This window comes from Periplaneta americana, chromosome 12 (genome assembly GCF_040183065.1).
Source record: "Periplaneta americana isolate PAMFEO1 chromosome 12, P.americana_PAMFEO1_priV1, whole genome shotgun sequence".
Classification (NCBI taxonomy): Eukaryota; Metazoa; Arthropoda; class Insecta; order Blattodea; family Blattidae; genus Periplaneta; species Periplaneta americana.
In genome coordinates this window covers 85,743,334-85,764,654 of record NC_091128.1, presented here as the reverse complement: position 1 = coordinate 85,764,654, position 21,321 = coordinate 85,743,334, and the positions used below count along the sequence as shown (strand labels likewise).

Sequence of the window (21,321 nt, the reverse complement as noted above, 5' to 3'; positions counted from 1 at the left end):
GTTTTAAAAACAGATAGGATTTCCTCAGCTGAAATAGCAATGAAGCACAATTCGAGAGTATTATCACAAACACTGCGGTTCGCACTAGTACTACATACATTAAGATACCAAAATCTATGTTTATATTCGCGAGAGTTCGACATGGAGATGATACAAAGAGTATTCGACGAAAAACGAACTGAATATGAGAAAACTATTTTACATCAATTAAAATTTGAATTAAAATTCGCTTAAGTTCAACATGTTTCGCAACGGAGATATTCGGAGAAACAGAAAATATTAAATGCAGGCAGAATGAAGAAGAGAAACAAAAATACTCGACGAAAACTGATACTATACAACAAATTTTACAAGCAAAAATCTGTGACCAAATTCGCACGGGTTTCCGTTTTTTCTAGACGTAGATATACAGCACAAGGAAACAGAATATGAAAAATGTGTAGCGTGCATATCATTACACATAAAAATACTGAGTGAAACATAATTTCGTACAGACCAGAACTACGCATATTATAAACAGAATATTACTGTAGGCAAAAGAAAAGAGACGAAACAATTCACGAAAACTGAGCTATAGTATGATATAACAATTTTACATACCAAAACTATTATAAAATTCGCACGAATTCAAGATGTTCCACAAGGGGATATTCAACAAGAAAGAACATTCAATGGCTGTGCAGATGAAGACAGGTAAGAATATTTGACGAAAGCTGAAGCAGAATGCGATATGCTTTTAGGAAATTATGGCCTAGGCTATTGTAAATGGTGTGTAAAGGAGATTTTTGGCACAGTAAGTTACTATAGACCTACCGCGATGCAAACTGAGCTATCAAAAACTGATGATGACGTCTGAAATTAAAATTAGAAGAACTCCGGCTAATAATCGTCCAAATTAAGAGTCCCGCACAAATGATTAGGAACAAAAGAGATGCTGTAATATAGTGCTACTGAACGCCTGGCGAGTAGGCAATATGCGAAGCTCTTCCGTCTTGAGGACTGCCTCAGTATTATTCTGTTCAACGAATGTTCGATTTGTTTCCCTTTCTTTGTAGGTGGACGCCTATGGCGTATAAAAGGCAAGTCACAATAAGCCATCCAGGTATTACAATTGGTTATCATCAAAAGCAACAATATGCAGCATGAAACTACAACCAACAGGAGCATAAAGTATTTTTTTGTCAAAAATAACATTAAGCTTATATCTTCTTAAAAATTATTTAATGCAATAATAATGGATCTCCTTAGTAATTAAAAAGCATTATTATATGAACAACTATTTTTAGAGGTATACATTTTGAGTTTAAAATATAAACGTTACAATGGAATGCATGGTATTCTGTTTTGTAATTAATTGTAATTCTATTTTCTTTTTTCATTTTATTTACATATATTTTCACATTATGCATTATGATTATTTTATTTGCTATTACGAGTGCCCATATGTTCATTAAATGAAATAGTTACGAAATTACTGAAAGCTCAAAATAATAAATAAGATAATGTATTAAAATTTCCAATCAAATATAGGCCTATTTTAAGCAAACACATCTTCTTTAATTAGACAAAGTAAATTTCTGTTAACTGTTACTCCGTTTATGAACTCTGAAAATGTGAGTGTTCGTGCATGAAGACGTGCGCCTGGTGTTCTGCCTAGCCTGCAAAACATAAAGGTTAACCGCTTGAAGTTCGAACATTTGATCGGATGCTCGACCTTGACGGATGTTCTATGACCGGTCGAATGTAAACCGGTTCTAAGCCCTGTTCTGCAGCTCTCTAGTCCAAATTACCTTACCCACAAGACTCCATCGCATCACTGAGGAATTAAATGAAAAATTCTGAGGAGATCAAAGCTTTCGAATCTAAAATAAGATAATGTTCGACTGTCTATGGCTCGCGATCCACGGACTGCACTTGAGCTGCGCAAGATTCCAGTTGTTTCGTCTCGCGAAACATTCCAGAAGTTGCAAGACAAAATAGTGAAGATCCGTGCCCGCAGCTCAGTGAGCCAATCGCAACAGCCGGGCTCCGCAGCCCCCGCGTTGCTGCAGCAGTCAACTATTGATCCCGCGGCCAAACGAACGTCAGCACTCGCTAGATGGTAGGCAAGTCGCGCCAGGTGGCCATGTTGTATTTTGCAGACATTTGTTTCACGGCCACTGAAATGTGAATATTTCCACAATTTGCACCATTCTGTCACAAGGTAAGCGCACCGAATGAATTCTCTTATTGACATACAAGATCGTCGCTTCAGCATCATGGCGTAAGTACAAACTTGAGAGTATATAGCGCGGCGCAGCGGGATATAAACAAATGAGTGTCGCGTTTCGCAGAATCAGAATCAGTGGTGCAATGCTCCGAAATGGGAAGAAGCCAGTGACAGATTAATGATAACGGAATGCAAAAACTTTAATGTAGCCAATGACTTAACTACCTTTATCCGTTTCATTTAATGCATGCAATTCAACACAATTGTTAATCTTTATACTTAAACGTGTTCTGAATCACTGTGCGCATGCATGCTCTTCAAATATCAGCTCTTTATTTAAGATCTGACTGACATCGCAGATCAACTATCACGCTTGATATGTCTCCTTAGGAACTTTCTTAATGATTTCCAGATCTAAAGGGAAAAAGCGACAGAAATTTAATTTAAGTTTCTGTACGAAAACAGATGAAATAAAAAGTCTTTCTTATGATACAAATTTTTTGGCAATAACTCCCGTTTCAATTTAAGATTGGCCTTCTTCAACTGACCCTTCATGAACCACAAGATTTATAATTAATTTAGTATTAGATATGATACATTGTTTTGCAGCATTAATCTTTTATTCCTGCAATAATTCTTTTGATACTGATTAATTCGTGCAATGTATTATTTACTTCGACTGCAGTATCATTTCTTCTTACCATTTAGAGTTGCTCTAATACATTTGACAAAATGTCAGGATTTTCCATGCAAAATGGACTATAAAAAAGCATTTACGATACTAGTACCCAGCATGCCTCTTAATGTAAACAATGTGTTTGTGCTGGGATACGATAACAAACACCACACCACCATTAACATGCCAACTAATTGTAACATTAATCTAATTCTGAGAGTGATTTAACCCACACACGCAACTTTTAGGATTTTACAAGTCCATTACGAACGTTATATCCGTAAGGTAATACAAGGAATACAACTGCACTTTTCGTTTTGTTACATTTCTTACACTTCGAAATATAATGTGAAGTGTACACATTTATAATCCAATAAAAAAAATTTAAATTTATTGGAATTACAAAAAAAAAAAAAAACAAGTCAGCGACTCTTGAGAGTTCATTCTTCAATGTGCAATCTTATTATATTTCTTACCATATTGCATCAAAGATTATTAAGAGTACAATTTATAATGCAACAAAAAATATCACATTTATATAAATTAGAATGAAAGCGAATAGCTATTAATAGTTCACTTGTTACTATATAACCATATGAACTCTATTTAATTAATTTTTATAACAACATACTAACAATAACAGATAAATAAGTTACTGTAAAATGACGAACTACTGACAGTCGATGAGATAATATTATAATCATTTCAGAATAGGCTAACTATCGTAAGACGGGAAAACCGAGGAATTCGGTGAAACTCTGTCCCCCACAAATATCACAGAACCTATAGGGAGTCGAACCATCATTCTCTATGATAAACCATCGACTGACTAAGGTACGATTGAATCACGTCAATTATACAGGGCTTTCATTTCGAAACTTCCAATCTATTTATTTCAATTGAATTTAATTTAAACAAAAAACATATCAATTTAGAAATTAAGTGAAAGTTTAAACCAATGTTACTGTAATTGCATTTTAGGTTCAGCCTCACACCCTAACCCCTTTTGACATTTCAAATGGCACTCCTATATTCATTCATTCATTCATTCATTCATTGTTTTCTGTCCAAGGGCAAGCATTGCAAACCTAGCATTCTCCAATCTTCCTATTTTCTGCCTCCTTCTTTGTCTCCGCATATGATTATGATACTTAAATTAGAAAGAGTATTCAATTATTGTTTATACATCTCATTTGTTTCACATATTTTGTTTTCTATCGGCGCCTGACAACCTGGAATGTTGTTATTGTCAGTTGGTTGTAGGATGAAAACACAGTTTATTTTGGGCAATTTCCTAAATTTAATTAATTAGCCTACATTAAATTTACTAAATTAAATGTTCAAAATGTGCTCCACTGTTGGCTAGACAGTAATATCACAGTCTAGTATATACAGTCACGAAGCTCAATACGTAGGGAATATGCATCCAATGACAGTTGAATTTTAGTTGCTAGCCACTAGGATCGCTATTATCGCACAGTCTATTGTTCCTAGTACTCTCAGTTGCTAACTGCTTGGAGCATTGTATCGCGAAAAATACAAAAAAAAAAAAAAAAAAAAAAAACACCTCAAGCTTCGTGACTGTACTAGACTGTAATATTAATAATACTACATATTCAAAATCATTAATAAATAACGTAAATCCAAACTTCAGCTTTTATTATCCTCCACCCTGTTTTAAATTTTTAAGAAATAGGTTTATAATACACGGCCATAATATTCTTTAATATTAATTTGTTTTTTTAGGTTATTTTACGACGCTTTATCAACAGCTTAGATTATTTAGCGTCTGAATGAGATGAATGTGATAATGCCGGTGAAATGAGTCCGGGGTCCAGCACCGAAAGTTACCCAGCATTTTGTTGAATATCCTTACGGATTCAATCCAAATATTACATTACCATTTATATTTTGGCCATTGATGATTCTGTTGGGTTTGCATTTCTCTGAATTTTTTACTAAACAATTCCTGTCTTTCTAAATTATTCTGTAATGCTTTTATTCTGGATCTTTATGGTCATCCTCATTGAGGGCAGATTTTTTTCTTTAAATATTTATATTTTTTTAATTTGTGTTACTATCCACAATAAATACAATCCAGGTTGCCAGGCTACAATATAAAAAAAAAGATATAAAACAAATGAATGAGCTGTATAAACAATTTGAATACTCTTTCAGGTTTAAGCATCATAATGTACAGGTCATTTGAAATTTCAATGGGAGTTGGATGGTGAGGAGATGAAACCTAAAATGCAATTAACACTAGTTTTAAACTTCCCTTTCAGTATCTAAATTGAAGTGTTTTTGTTTAAATTAAATTAAATTTAATTTAAATAAATACGAGTAGTTATTTAGAGTAGGAAGTTTTAAAACGAAAGTCAGGTATATAGTCTCCTTTCGCACAAAGTAGGCGCTAGTTAACATTAACGCAGCAAAGATGGAAATACTGACGTCATCGAAGTTTGGAAATAGGACTGTTAACTTCCTGAATCATAAGAGAATGATTTTATTCCAGGGACATCCGTCACAATGGGTGCAACTTCAAAGTACAAAAAGTTCAGCTGAGATCGCCGACGAACAGGTGACATATTTAGTCCTTGTCTGTGTTCTCACCTACACTTCATAAGCACTTGGCTGTCGATGTGATTCATCACCAAGCACGACTACCACAGCCTCGTTTCATTTCGTTCATTATGATTAGTATACGCAAACAATGTTGAAAACTAGACCGAAATTTCCACATAAATATGTTTTTTTATCGAAATAGGCCTATCTCATAGTTTTAAATAATTTTCTGTATGCCTGCCTGTCTGTCTGTCTGCAATATTCTTCCTGATAGGACGGATATTGTCTACATTCAATGCTTACTAATCAATTCATCTGTGATAAATTATACTTCTACAGAAAGAAAAGATTTTTGTTCAATGGCAGGATTATTAACTTGCCATTATTCATCCACACCTTACAAGCGGGATCATAGATATCGCTAATGCCGAGAAGCTAGAGCACGTAGTTCGTCAGAGACTATCCAGAGTGCACCACAGTCAGTGGATTACATCGCACAGTAATGAATAATGATCATGATTAAAGCCAGGTATTTGATCACATTTAACACAAGTTAGGTAAGTAGTGACTACATGCCGAAGGGTGTGAAAAGGAGCGGAAGGTGCGTGTAAGTAGTTTCTTTTCTCTTGTTTATCATATATATGCAGGTACAGTCGGTTGACACAAAAAGTTATATACGACTGTAAAACAATCATATAGGCTACAAAATGGGGTATTACTGTAAGGAAAATGCTCCAAGAAAATAATATAAGAAATCTAAAACTTAAAAGTAAATTTAAATCAAACAGGAAACTCTGAAGAATTGTAAATTGCAAAAAGAACAAAATTATATATCACACTTAGCGATCATGTTAAAAGGCATTGCAATAAATAACTAGGCATATGTATAATCTTAATATCTAAAATGACACATTTCTCCTTCTCTTTACTAGACAGTGCTTATATCTAGAAAAACTGCATTCAACCTCCAAAAAGTAACTGGTACAAACAGAAAATGCGGAATACTAGAGATGTCTAAATCGTCATAACATTAGATGGCAATGTAACCGCGGTAACATGACTTATGAGTCTCCCAATTACATCTGTTGTCTCATCTAGCAAAACCTATATTTTTATGTCTGCCAAAGCATCCGTTATATAAGTTAAATCATTGTCACAGGAGGGCGAAAAATAATTTTACACAGTGTTATTGTACAAGAAAATTTTCTTTTGGGGTTTTTTCTATGAATGCCTTAAAGTAGCGGTCATCAGCACAAAGCACCCTGGGGCTAGCGTCTCTTGCCCGCGGAGAACATACTGCCCTATGGTGCATTGGTAGCTGTTAGCAGGTATGCTCTCTATCCCTTTCTGCTGCACGACGGGGAACATGGGATGGCACCGCTTATCCTTTACCTAATTCAGCCATTGCTGACGACAACTGCCTTAAAGTGAAGTTTTCGACATAAAAAATATATTAACTAAAAACATGATGTTGTACAAGTCGTAACAGTGACCGAGCAGTACCAACAATATTTTTTAAGGAAAGAAGATCTGTTTTGCATTTTCTTGAGAAGTACATTTCTACTGTGTATTTTGCTGTTTCAGTGTTTCTGTATGCAACATTCTTTGTCTGTTCTGTTTTGAAAATGGCACAATTAATTAATCCTTTCGAACTAAAGCATTCACTTCAAATTCTCCCACCAGAAAGTTAACTTTCAAATGCTTAGGATTCCTTTCTTTCTGAATAGTCACTACGTTATTCCCTGATACGCAATCCGAATTTGATTGTGAAGTGGGATGGGTGGAGAGTTGTTTATGACGTAATCGTACGATTAAATTTGTTATAGAAGTCGACAGCTTCGATCAGCCTAAGAATAGTTTAGCGTTAGCATAATAAACGAAATGCTCTGAGAGTCCACTCGGCTATCAAGATACTCTCATACTTCACTGCAGTAATGAGAAACTGAATATATTAAACCTGCAGCGTGCTGTTAAGCTATAATTACTCTGCATATTGCTAATCTGTTTCCAATGGGTCGGCGACCAAACGTTGCGCTCCAATCATGATGTGATGGTGGCGGTGGTGGTGTTGTTGTTGTTGTTGTTGTTGTTGTTGTTGTTGTTGTTGTTGTTGTTGTTGTTGGTGGTGGTGGTGGTGGTAGTGTAGAAATTGTTGGAATGCCACGGAGTAACCGGAGAAAATCCCTGTGTTGCCCGAACCCCGAGCTTGCCCAACGCAAGTTGTAAATTCAAGGTGAAGCGGGATTTGAGCCCGGGCCCCCTGGCTTATAAGCCCAGCTCGCTAGCACTGAGCCACCGTACAGTAGAGGTTAACAGAACTCTACAAACATTACAACAATTAAATTTTAAACAGCTGTCTGAAACAAATAGCAAAAATGGTATTATGTGTTAGGTATAATTTTTCTAACAATTTCTGTATACCACACATATGGATTATGATCTACACCAACTTCCTCGATAAAAGTTGTATCTAGAACAACATAAAGTTATGAAATGAATTCTTATGCCAGCCTCTAAAGAAATATGAATGTGTTATTGATTTAACAGCCTCCTTCACAATATTCGCAATTTGTACTAGGAACATCTTCATTTATATCATTCGTTATCTTCTAAAAAATGAGGTTATGTAAGAAGAAAAAAAATATTTGGATAAATATTTCAGGTGACAGTTCGGTTCAAAACTACTTCCTTATGATAATAGGCCTATAGATCGATAAAGCGATTGTACTTTTGTATTTTATCATAACGAATAACAACCGAAACAGTACCAATAACCCATAGACGTCCAATTGTAACTCGTACGAGGTAACCCCTGGCGTAAGCAACGCGCAGCGCATATTCTTTAAGGTCCTTTTTTTCCTATTTTATACGGAAAGTTATTGACCTTAGCAGAGCATGCTTGACGTGTAATATCTCCTGGTTCTATAGGCGTTTGGACACCCATGCAATAACCACTTATTCTTTTATAGCATACCGGAGGAGATATTCCAGAGTATGGTCACAACTTTAATACAAATGCTGTGACCGACGCGACAGGAATTGCCTTATAAATGCATTCGGAATTGCTAACATTTTCTGATGATTGTTCCAGCTTACGCAATGACGCAATAAAATACATCTCTTGCACCACACAAATATCATTAAATACGTTTCATATGTAAGCCCTACACTCGTAAGAAGAAATCCAACGGTGTCAGGCCCGGTGACCTTGAAAGTCAGAGTAAAATACACAACTTAGTAAGTGAGCGATTCCGATCAATGTTTACGTAACAAAATGCTTATTTTATCCCTCCTATTACCCTAGAAAGTTTGTGCAGACAGCTTTTTCAACTCCATTTTATTTATGTAACATTTCAGCTTAGAATCTTCACAGTCTGTTCAACCTTGTTTTAGTCGAGCTTATGTTTAGATGCAGCAGGATGACAACGCAGGTGAATTTTCACACACGAATCAATTTTGGTTCTCACTCTCCATAGTTCATAAACATACTATCGCCGGTGTATAAAGTGATGGGAAACTACTACGAGTATATTGCCATTGGAGATGAACAACGATCGGGAAAGCAAGACTAGCAGCGCCCGCAAAGCCGAAAACCCGCACGGCAATGTTCTATACGTCGAGTCGTTGACGTAAAGACTGCTTGTGAGTGTTTCTAGACGCCGAGATTGATCACTCTCGAAGTCTCGAACGTCAAGCAGCCTTGAATCGCCACAGTTGTTTATACCTGACTGAACTTCTATCTACTTTGGCAACTGTTATATTTGTATGAACAACCAAGCAGCCTATTTGAAACATCTCTACCTTTCAGTGTATAATAAGCCGCTCCTCAATCTTTATTTAATTACTAGGCCCTTATTAAAAGGCTAGGAATTTTATTTTCATATTATTCAGATCAAGTGTGCAACCTCAAGTAAAAACATATTAACATTATATTTTAAGTTTCTTAGAAATACAAATTTATTTGAGAATTGTTTTTTTTTCTATTTACATAAACATAGGTCATATCAAATAATAGAATCAGAACATTTTGATAACTAAGATACTGTTTTGTTTTGTCTTTTTGTCTTATTTAAACATTTATAATGTTACGAGTATTTATTTCAATGATGTATGTTATTCAAAGTTATGAAATCTTTCCACACCGACCAAGTGCTATTTCGAAAATGACGAGCGAAACTCGAAGCGCACGAGAATGACGAGACTCGAGAGACAAATGCAACGAACACAGCGAGCGAGAGCGGCAGTTAGTTTTGTTCATCTGTAATTGCCACATTCCCACAACAGAAAAGACACTATACGATTCATTCATATGGCGAAGGCTTCCTGGAGTAACCACATAATTTCTGCCAACATGAGTCCACAGACGATTATTGTTATTATTATTATTATTATTATTATTATTATTATTATTACTACTACTACTACTATTATTATTATTATCATCATCATCATCATCATCACCATCATCATTATTTTATATCATTGGAATATTAGAAACATAGGCTAAATTACAGTATAGGTATAAATGCAATGATAATCCCATATAATACACTAAAATATACAAAATATATCAAAATTCAACACATTACAGAATAATTAACATCCTTATATGAGATTTATAAGTTCTCACTAAGATTCAGTGTTAAAGAATAATTTGGGTTTTCATCCGTCAATTGAGAACACTGTAGCCAACGAAAACTGGAACGAAAACTAGCTAATAATAAGAACTGCAAAAAATATGAACTGAGCAATGCAAATTTATGAATTTCGTGAAAGTTCGGACATCAAAAAAGTGGTTTTGATTGTACTGCATTCGTGTCTGCCAGTGTACAGCAATTTCTTATAAATTACTGAGCATTTTTTATATATATATTCTATATCTGCGAGTCAATCTATTCGAATCAATTTCCGTAAAAAAAAATATAATAATAATCTATTACAATATACGTACAACTAGCAAAAATTAAACATATAAACTTAAAGCATACAATATATGTATATATATATATATATATATATATATATATATATATATATATATATAAATGAAACGATAATTGTATATCTCACTGGTGATTATAAAGAAAGCCTTTTTATCTTCAATCCACAAAACTAAAGTTCACCTTCTTATTTGGTACATAATAAATGATTTAATTTATGTATGTTTATAAAAATTAATAACTCTCTTCTAGACCCTAGGGTTGCGGGTTTAAATCCGCCTGGGTCGATGGATTTTTCAGGACGCAAAAATTCGTAAAATTAGTTCTATGGAAGAGTCTTTAAGCCCTACGTGTCGTATCGGAGTTTTCTGACGCGTTTAAGATCTCCAAGCCTAAATTAGAGCCCCTGGACCAAATTTCTCCTCTCTCACTTCCTAGTAATACCTTATTTGCACATTAAGTGATGTATGAGACTATAAGCGTAACTAATCTCCTTGTAAGGCACTGAAACCTTCGTCAGGGGCATCTATTTTGAGGTATCGGCAAGACGAATTAAATACATACATAAGCAGTAATATCATTCACAACGATTACAGTCTGTTATGTACGTTGATTTCTTTTTTATTTTAATGGAGTACAATAATTGTAGAAAATAATGCAAGCCCTAATCAGATTTTAACTTCTTTGGTGGCAAGGTATGGAAGTCGCAAGTCAGCAACACAGATACAGACTTAATATCTCAAGCATTTCATAACTATTATAGGACCTATAATCAGGAATGTGCTTCTGAATTTAGCCAGCAAAATAGGACACAAAGAGAGTAGGTAACATTTCAAGATCTTGAATAATACGACCTGATAATGAACCTGTAAGTATGCAAAGATATTAAATCTCAAAACTCGATTGAAAAACTCACAGTCTTCTTCATATAACTGTTACACTTTCTTTGATCCTTGTGGAATCAGTTCAAGTTCAAAGATTCCTTCACAAAAGGGCTGGTGTATTATGTGAAAAATATTGCGATAGTTGCTTTACATATTCTTTACTTCACCTCAAGAATTTCGAATCGGCTTTCAGTTCTAAAATCATTACGTGAAACAATGAATATAAAAACAGACAAAGAAATGACTTGGCGCCTGACGTCACAAGAGAATCGATCCACGCCAGCAGACGTCAGGACGCCTGGCTATATAAATCACACGTGCAGCGGGCCACTGGGTCAAGCGAAGGGCGAGTTCACATGCGTTCAAAAATACCCTACAAGACATCATTCTGCAGAAAACCAAAATTACACGACGAATGGCACAAGTTGAGGGGCCATATCAATTGTATATCACCTCGCTAAGTTTCAAAATTCCCGAGATCCACAGAATATTTCGACGTGACGTCTAAGACTAAGTGATTCAAGTATGTCGTACACATTTGCAACGCAGTCCTCTATAGTCTATTGACTGCTATGCTTGTCGGTTATTACGTTCGCTATTATATCCCAGGTTCATGGGTTCAGACGTTCAGACCCGGATGTAGGAAATTGAATTTTAAAGGTGATAAAAATCCTCAGCGTGGCTTCCTTCGGAAGGAAGTAAACCTGAAAGGCACCTACCATCTATGTGCGGCACATAAAACAACACTGTTTATGAATGAGACGCTCAAGTCAAAATTCTTCGGTCATTTCTCGCCTATATGAAAATTCTGAAGTAACGTAATTGAGTTCGTGTGGGCTTGCTGCATCCTACAACTGGAATTCAGAACATCAATGCGCTCCTGCAACATATGCACCGAAACCTGCTTGAAACATCAATAAAATAATTGGCTATAACTTAAAATATTTACGCCAAACAGAAATAAATCTACCTAGGTTTATTAGTGCAGATCTTGCAATTTATCTAACAATGTTTTTTTAGTTGGTTATGCAATGACGCTGTATCAACTATCAGGTTATTTAGCGTCAATGAGATTGGTGATAGTGAGATGGTATTTAGCGAGATAAGGCCGAGAATTCGCCATAGATCACCTGGCATTCATCTTACGGTTGGGAAAAACGAAGGAAAAAACCCAACCATGTAATCAGCCCAAGCTGGGATCGAACACGCGCCCGAGCGCAACTTCAGGCCGGCAGGCAAGCGCCTTAACCGACTGAGACACGCAGGTGACTCTAACAATGGTTGTCAAGCAGATTGAGAAATGAATAAATAACAACAAACTGTGGACGTTTGAGGACAAAATTTCGTGTTCTTTGGTTAGCAGAAACAAAGACTGTGAAGCATACACAATGCCGATTTCGTCAAAAAAAAAAAAACTATCTTCAAAGACACATTTCATTCTTAACTATATGAGAATAATAGCTTAGGATACAAAGTTCAAGCAAACAGGAAGCTTGTTGCCGAAAACTGGTAAGCATTCTAAGAAACAAAATTTCTGAATATAACATTGAACGTATTCGAACCTGCTTTACAAAAAGCGCAAGAAAATCGATCAGAAAAGCTGGTTCTAACTTCAGCTTCATGGCAGTACGGTTCACAATGTTTGCACAATAGCATACAAAATTCAAATAACACAGCGGACCATGCTCGACGATAAAGACAAAAGTCTGTCTTATGTTTTGGAGAAAACTGACGAACACAATTTGTACTTAAATCATATGTGTTTCTCTGACGAGTCAACTTCCCACATATCAGGAAATGTCAACAGACACAACAGCAGTCTCTCGGAAAGCGACAATCCGCCTGTTTTGTTTGAACACGAACATGATTCGCCCAAAATTAATGTCTGGTGTAGCTTAATGAAATACCGTGTGATAGGTCCCTTCTTCTTTGCCAAACCTAAAGAGATTGACACGACTTACCGAGACATGCTTGAGTTCTGTGTTGTGTTACAGCTTCCTTTGGAAGCTTCCTTGTCATAATTTAATGGCTTGATGGTTTATAATAAAAGATAAGTAATTTACGGATGTAAACAAATATTATGCATGTATTAACATTGCAAATGAGTATACACCCGGTGGCAATGGTAACTAATTGCACTCAATAATGACAATAATAAACACATTTAATAAAAAATACAATCAATAATAATAATAATAATAATAATAATAATAATAATAATAATAATATCCAGATGGATTGACACATAACCAGATAGATCACATCTTGATAGATAAAAGAAGACATACTAGTATAGTAGACATTCGAACCTTCAGGGGGGCAGACTGTAATTCTGACAATTATTTGGTAATTGGAGAACTAAGAGAAAGACTATCAGTAGCCAAGCGAATGGAGCAACAAGTTAATATTAGAAGATTCAATATTTCGAAATTAAAGGACGAGAAAACTAAGTAACATTATCAGGTCGAAATTTCAAATAGGTTTGCCATATTAGCAAGTTCCGAAGTTGAGGAAGAGTTAGATGTTAATAGCGTGTGGGAAAATATCCGAGATAATATCAAAATTGCAGCTGAACAGAGCATAGGTTATTGTGAAACTAATAAAAAGAAACCGTGGTTCAATGAAGATTGCTGCATGGTATTAGAAAGGAGGAAACAGGCAAAATTGAAATTCTTACAGGATCCAGTTGAGGCGAATAAAGATACTTATTTCAAAGAAAGACGGGAAGCAAATCATACACTTAGGAATAAAAAGAGAGATTACTTGAAGGAAAAACTGAATGAGGTAGAAACAAATAGTAAAAATGAAAACATTAGAGATTTACATAAGGGCATAAAGGAATTTAAGAATGGATATCAGGTACGGGTAAACGTGATCAAGCATGAGAATGGTGACTTGCTTGCAGACTCTCATTCAATCCTGAACAGATTGAAAAACTACTTTGGGCAACTACTAAATATACATAGGCCAAATAGAAATGATCGGGACGAAATTCAAATACAAACTGCTGAGCCATTTATACCCGAACCCACACTTTCAGAAGTCGAAATTGCGATAGAAAATCTGAAAAATTATAAGCCTCCAGGTATCGATCAAATTCCAGCAGAATTAATACAAGAGGGTGGAAGCGCATTATCTAGCGAAATTTATAAGCTTGTACTTCCTATTTGGGAAAAGGAAATTGTACCAGAAAAATGGATGGAGTCCATAATCGTACCTATCTTTAAGAAGGGGGACAAGACAAATAGTAGTAACTTTCGAGGAATATCACTTTTGTTGACGTCGTATAAAATTTTGTCGAATATCATTTGAGAAGATTAACTCTATATGTAGATGAAATTATTGGGGATCATCAGTGTGATTTTAGGCGTAATAGATCAACTATAGATCAGATATTTTGTATTCGACAGATAATGGAGAAAAAATGGGAGCATAGTTGGGAGACCGGAGGGAAAAAGACCTTAGGGAAGGCCGAAACGTAGATGGGAAGATAATATTAAAATGTATTTGAGGGAGGTGGGATATGATGATAGAGACTGGATTAATCTTGCTCAGGATGGGGACCAATGGCGGGCTTATGTGAGGGCGGTACTGAACCTCCGGGTTCCTTAAAAGCCAGTAAGTAAGTAAGTAATAATAACAACAACAACAACAGGGAGCATCATACATTAAATGAAGCACGATCACTTAAAAGAACATTTTTTGCATTGGATTTTAGAGAAAATTATGATAATATAAAATCTGTATGTATAATATTACTCAATAAATCCATCTATCTATTTAAAAGAACATTTAACGTAAATCTAATTTGTGTCTTAACCCTAAGTTCGAACTAAAACCCACGAGTATCATATGTTCATACATTCACAAGTACTTTCAGCACTACACTCATTTCGCTGACAACTCACTCACTGCACTGGCACTACGACACATTTCATTGATTGTATCCTGATTTCACTAACACTTCAAAAACATTTCACTGTTCAAATACTTTGCACTGCCGCTAACTATAAAACTTCATTGACAGAAACACACTTCACTTACACAACACACTTCACTGACGCAACACACTTCACACTTACACTTACTATAGATATATATTCATTTTGTAATCATCTACTATGGAATTCAAACTTCTTGACGTAGAACTACTTCTATGTACTCGGGTGCACTTCGGGCTATGCGATAAACGTAAGTAATAGTATAGTGAAAGCCGCTATAATTTTTAAAGTAGTGGACTTACAACGATGACACTACAATAGGATTTTAAAAAAAGGAATCCCGTAGCGGCAACACGCAAAGCAGTCGCCCTTTCTTCTCCGAGCGACACTCGAAAATGGAGCATTCCACTGAAATTAACTCGGCGTCCGATTGACGTAACACATTCATGTTCTATATCCTTGTAAAGCGCTCGAACGGATCTAACTATTGTGCCAATTTACTTTAGATCTATTCAACGCGAATTTTTTTTTTCAGGAATAAATATATATTTTGAAGAGCAGTGATCAGTTGATCACTGATATAGAAAGACACTGTCTACACTGTCACGTAGCCCACATGTTCCCCGTATTCCGTAAATGACCTTAAGGATTGTGAGAAATGATTAGAAGGTATTCAAAGTCATAAGGCAAATAGTGTGAAGTTGAAATATTATTACGTATGAAAGGAACTAAAATACGTATATTTCAAACTAATTCAAACTCGATTTAAAAAATATATATATTGCTTACAAGAGGTAATTATATACAAATCAATTATACAATTCATAATTAATTTATATGCAATTAAATGTAATTTTGCAACAACCTTTGCAAAAGTATTTACCAATTAGAACTGCGTGTAACTGAGTAACAAACATAATCAGGTTCTACTGTACGTCCGTCCACGTTCGGAAGTTCAACAGCATAATGAACGAGCGCTCCCAGTTTTCCATTGTTGTTTCCTTCAAGAAATATGACCAATGATGAATTGCGAAGTGAAATCACGCCATACAATGAGTTTCAAATCATGAGGACATTGTTGAATTAAATCCTGGTTGTCATTTTATATGAAATTCTGCAATTACGTGTATTAACTCCACTGAAGTGTGCTTCGTCTGTCCAGAAAACTTTATTCAGTCAATGATTATTAAGTTGAATCTGCTAGCATAAATAAATCAAAATCATATATTTTCTGCTTGACATTTTCTTTGAGTATGAACACTGGTTTTAGTTTACATGGGTATAATCTAAACTGTTTTGTTAGAATTCCACAAAGTGTGCTATAACTAAGCATGGGCGCATGACTATCTCTACTAATCCATAATAATTAATATTTATGTTTATTTCAATACTTGTCTCAAGCACCTTAACAGCAATGACATCATTGATTACCTTTGGTCTTCCAAATTTTTCCTTCTCAGCAACAGAACTAGCTTCCTGAAATCCTCGTAATTACAAATGGCGCATGGGCTTTCTGTTAAACTGTTAAGCGTTGTACATTCTGTCATCTCTTGAGAAAGACTACTATTGCTTTCATAATAGTATTGAACCGGCTGCATCCTAACAGTAAATTTAATGATAGAACCATGGATTGAAATTCAGAAATGCTGGTAGCAATACTAATAAAATCATTCATGTATTAATCAACAAAATGGTTAACTATGACAATGCAAAAAGTAACAAAAATGAAAAACCCCATACTTTATTCAACACAGTGATATTTTTACTTCAAATATTACATATTTATGATGCTTTAAAGTTCTAATTGAAGTGGCTTTTGAATTACATTCTATATAGGCTACTGTTATCAAATTCCAGATATGAATTTTGACAGCACGAGATATTTACAGATAGAATTGTATCTGCATAGATTATATCTGCAATAAAAGATACCAATCTTTAGATCAATCATTTAATCTCATATATCTATGGTGCGCGGTAAAAAGGACGCAAGTCAGAAATTGACGCTCTTGAGTTATGGTCTCCATGTGAATATAAAAAGTACTTCTTCAGGTGATATAAAGGGCATGTCTATCTTCTTTCATAATTATGTAAAGCATTTCGCATTTTTTTCCGAAAAAAATTTTATTGATTTCAGTTTCCATAACATTTTCAGTTTCGGTAAACCAGACACAATACGGTTATGATTAACTATAGTATGATACATATGCTTATGATTCTATCTCATCGTCTGTGGAACACGGCATTGATAGTGGTACCTGCATTCGTTACATGCACTGTTCTGCGAGACTTACTTATTTTTCCGTAATTCAAAATTTTGTTGTAAGTAGTCTATTAATTTCATATATTATGTAACATGCATAATCTCCATATTCGGTTATGTATGGATAGGCCTATGTTTTGTTTCCGTCGTTCTGAATTTTCAAACTAATCCTTTGTTCATTTTGAATTAATCATAGGAAGTAATGTTTTCAGCTGTTTAAATTATCTCGTAAAAATATTAAACATTTATTTCATGTGGATTTTAATGTAATGGTATGCAGGTAGTTTATCATCAATAAATCTCAAGGTTCGGTGTGGGAACAAGGCGCGAAACTTGTGGATTATTTAAGGGAAGTTGGTCGTTAACAAAATCGAAACTTGCATTATTTTGTATTTGCTTTTATTAAAGAGTATTTTTTCTGAAGGATTTTATATAGAAATTATGTATTCGGAGAAAATTTTATTCAATAAATGCGCTTACTAAAATCGTGGCGCCATAATGACTCATACTCATTTAACTTCAAACGTTGTTTTCGAAACACGTATTTTTCCAAGTTGATTTTTCTCTATATTCCAAATATGCATTTTTTTAATTTTTTTCCTGACCTATATGGTCATCTGTTATGACAGGCGGATGTATAAATAAATTACACTTTGTAGAGAAACTGTTTCAGATAGACTTATGAAATTTCAGGCTATTTTAATATTTTACCAGTTGAATAATATTACTATCCTGTCAGATTCATTGAAAAATATTAAATTTATTCTGACATACATTTCATTTTATGACAAAAACACATTTTGAAATTATTAAAGAATTCAAATATGCCCCAATGCCATAATATTTAAAGGAACCCTATTCCTTCTCCTTCTACCACTTCTAAGTGTGTGTGATAAAAATTTCTTTGAAATCTGAAATGTAGGAAAAGAGAAAATTATACCAATGTATTTAAATGTATTGTACTCGCTAAACTTAGACGATCCCAGCTCAGAGGAAAGGAGTCAAAGAAGACACGTCAACATGATCTCGATGTTTATGTTATGCATTTAGCCCGTCCGATAACAGAATTGCTTTATAACAGCGTTGCCAAACATAGACGGCCTCAGCCCGAGTAGAGAGGTCAGCTTATCTTGCCGCAAGAGACAACTACTAACTTCTCTGTTAAAAAAAAAAAAAAAAACATTATACTTGCCTCAGCCCAGCGGCTTTGCTAATTCAGACTCATAATGTGACAACACTGCATAACTAACAGGCATGCACGGTATGAATTTGTTATGTTTTGGGTAAGGCCAGAGCCTTCTTTAGTTACAAGCCGGGGCCATACGTCGGCAACACTGTATTTAACTGTCACCCGGAGGCTGACCATACAGTACACGCGTTTGTGCTAATGCCGATTTTCAATGTAAATTAATGTTACAATATAAGTGTGTGTCGATGGAATTAGGTTTACGGTCGTACCAAACGTTAATTGTTGATGTATTATAAACTAAATGCGTGTTGGTGATAAAAAAGAAGACAATAAATGAAAATAAAATGGTTGCAGTCTTTGGGAATTTTTATGGTTATGGATGACAAAGTAATTGACTATTCTATTAAATATTAAATATTGTATAACCACATTTTTATATTCTTATTTGTGGTTTGTGTGTATCAGAATTCTAGTCTCGCCAGCTATATCAATAAAGTTACGCCGTTGGTTTTCAAAGTCATTGTAAACAGCTGTTTGTGATCCCATAAATGTTGCAGTTTTGTTACGTATTATGTTGAAGGGTTGTGTTTTCATTTTTTCATAGATTGTTTTACTTGGCTTAACTGTATTTACATCCTCATACTTTTATTATAATAGGAATGTCAATAGTTTCTTCTGTTTGCATTTTATTTTAGGCCTATTTGCATAATTCACATTCTTAGCTTGTTTTCTGTAGTTATATTTATTTAAAATTATATTTTTAAAAGTTTACAACAAATAATTTAGGATAACAGTATTGTTATGGTGACTGGCCAGGTTCAAACTAAAACTGGCTTCCTGGACATCTGAAATATTTATAGAAAAGCACGACATCACATGAAATTAAAGTGCATATGATATGCTGCACCTTTCATGTCAGAGGTGAAACAACATTAAGCGGCAAAACATTGTCAATTTACTAGCCACATAGTGGTTAATTGACTGGAATAGGGTATTGCGAAAGTACGTCATTATTTTATTTATTTTTGGTACAAGTAACATTTCTTTAAGTATTTATTTATTTTCCCTTGTACCATCAATAAAAAAATAAGTATGTTTTTATGTATTTATTTTTTTTAATTATAAGTGGCTGGCGATAAAAACAAGACAGTAAATGAAAATAATATGGGTGCAATCTTTGACAATTTTTACTGTTATTAATAATGACAGAAAGTGATTGACCATTCCTGTAGACATTAAATATTTTATAAACTGCATTTTTATAGTCTTACTTGTGGTTTGTAGTCCGGCAGAAATGTTGTTCAAGGGAGAGTTGTAGGATCTCGCCTGCTGTGTATCAATAAAGTCGCTCAGCTGAGTTTCTTTGCAAATACCTATACTGCGTAGGAACTTACATCTTTATTGCATTATTGATTTTATTATTTTCTGTGCAAGGAATATCTTATATATTTATTTACCATCGTACTATCAATAAAAACATGTTTTTTTTTGTAATTGTTTTAAGTGGCAGCCTTTGTATGTAAGTAGCCTACTTACGCCGTATTCTGAAGTATAGCTAATTGATTACAATAAAACACTATTTTCGAATCCGTAATAATTTACATCACTACTTTGAATCTTGATCTTACCTTTGTGCATGAAGTAATATTGAAAAAATACGCGTTACGTATAACGAAAGCAATGAGCAAACACAGTATCACTCTAAAATCTCCCGCCTCCACTCTGCGTTGCCAAACCTACCCATGCCCCGGCTTGTAACTAAAGGCTCTGGTAAGGCACGAGTCAACAGAGTAGTGTGAGTGAGGTCGTCTAAGCTTGGCGAGAACTTACTGAGATAATCGCTGTTAGACGGTCGCAGCTGAATCAGTTAATGTTCCTTTACAGAGAGAGTAAAAGTCGTTCTCCGGCAGATTTCTGGTGGCTCTGAAGACAGGCGTTTGGGGTATTTCTGTAACAAAAGTCTATAGACCTTATTCTGTTCTGTCCCGATTGATGCAGGAATTTAGAAAGGTCTTTACATAAATATTTGTGACCGAGCGATTCTTATTGATTTCTTACCCTACTACAGTGGCAATCTGGGTTCAATCCCCATCTGGGTCAGGGTATAACTTGTAATGGACAAAGCGTGTACTTAGAGGTTTCTCAAGTTTCTCCTGAAAACTTACTTATGCTATTTTTTCAACAAGTAAAGCGATGTATTAGAAATTCTAGTTATGTTTAAAGAGTAGAAATCATGTAGTTGTGGGTATTAGAACGTAAGCTACGACACAATAAAATATACCGGTAGTTATATTTTCACAACGTTCTCATGGTCTAAAAACCAACTCCTATTAATAGCTTCTGTTATTGCCCTGGTGTTATGATGATTATTAATAGAGAAACTGCAATTCCTTAGGAGAAAGGCAGTACCTCTAGAAATTCTGCCCCAAACAGATATTTTCCACCGAAAAAGAAAAAATAAATTCATTTGGATGGGCCAGAATAGGGACCCAGCATTTCGACGCTAACCTTTTCGGTTAGCGGAGCGCCGTACGTATGGATAGACAGCCAAATAGCGTTTTAAATTATTTATACAAGTTTCTGATATCTCTTATTTCTCCCTCAAACAAATTTGGAACCTGAAATATTTCTTCCTATAAGTTTGTGTGAGTGTG

At 34.8% G+C, this 21,321-nt stretch overlaps 1 protein-coding gene across 2 annotated transcripts in view; it reads right to left on the bottom strand.

Annotated features, from left to right (window-relative positions):
- The window catches only part of LOC138710650 (cilia- and flagella-associated protein 298), a 429,392-nt gene that overhangs the window by 185,553 nt on the left and 222,518 nt on the right, over positions 1-21,321 (bottom strand). The window lies entirely within an intron of this gene.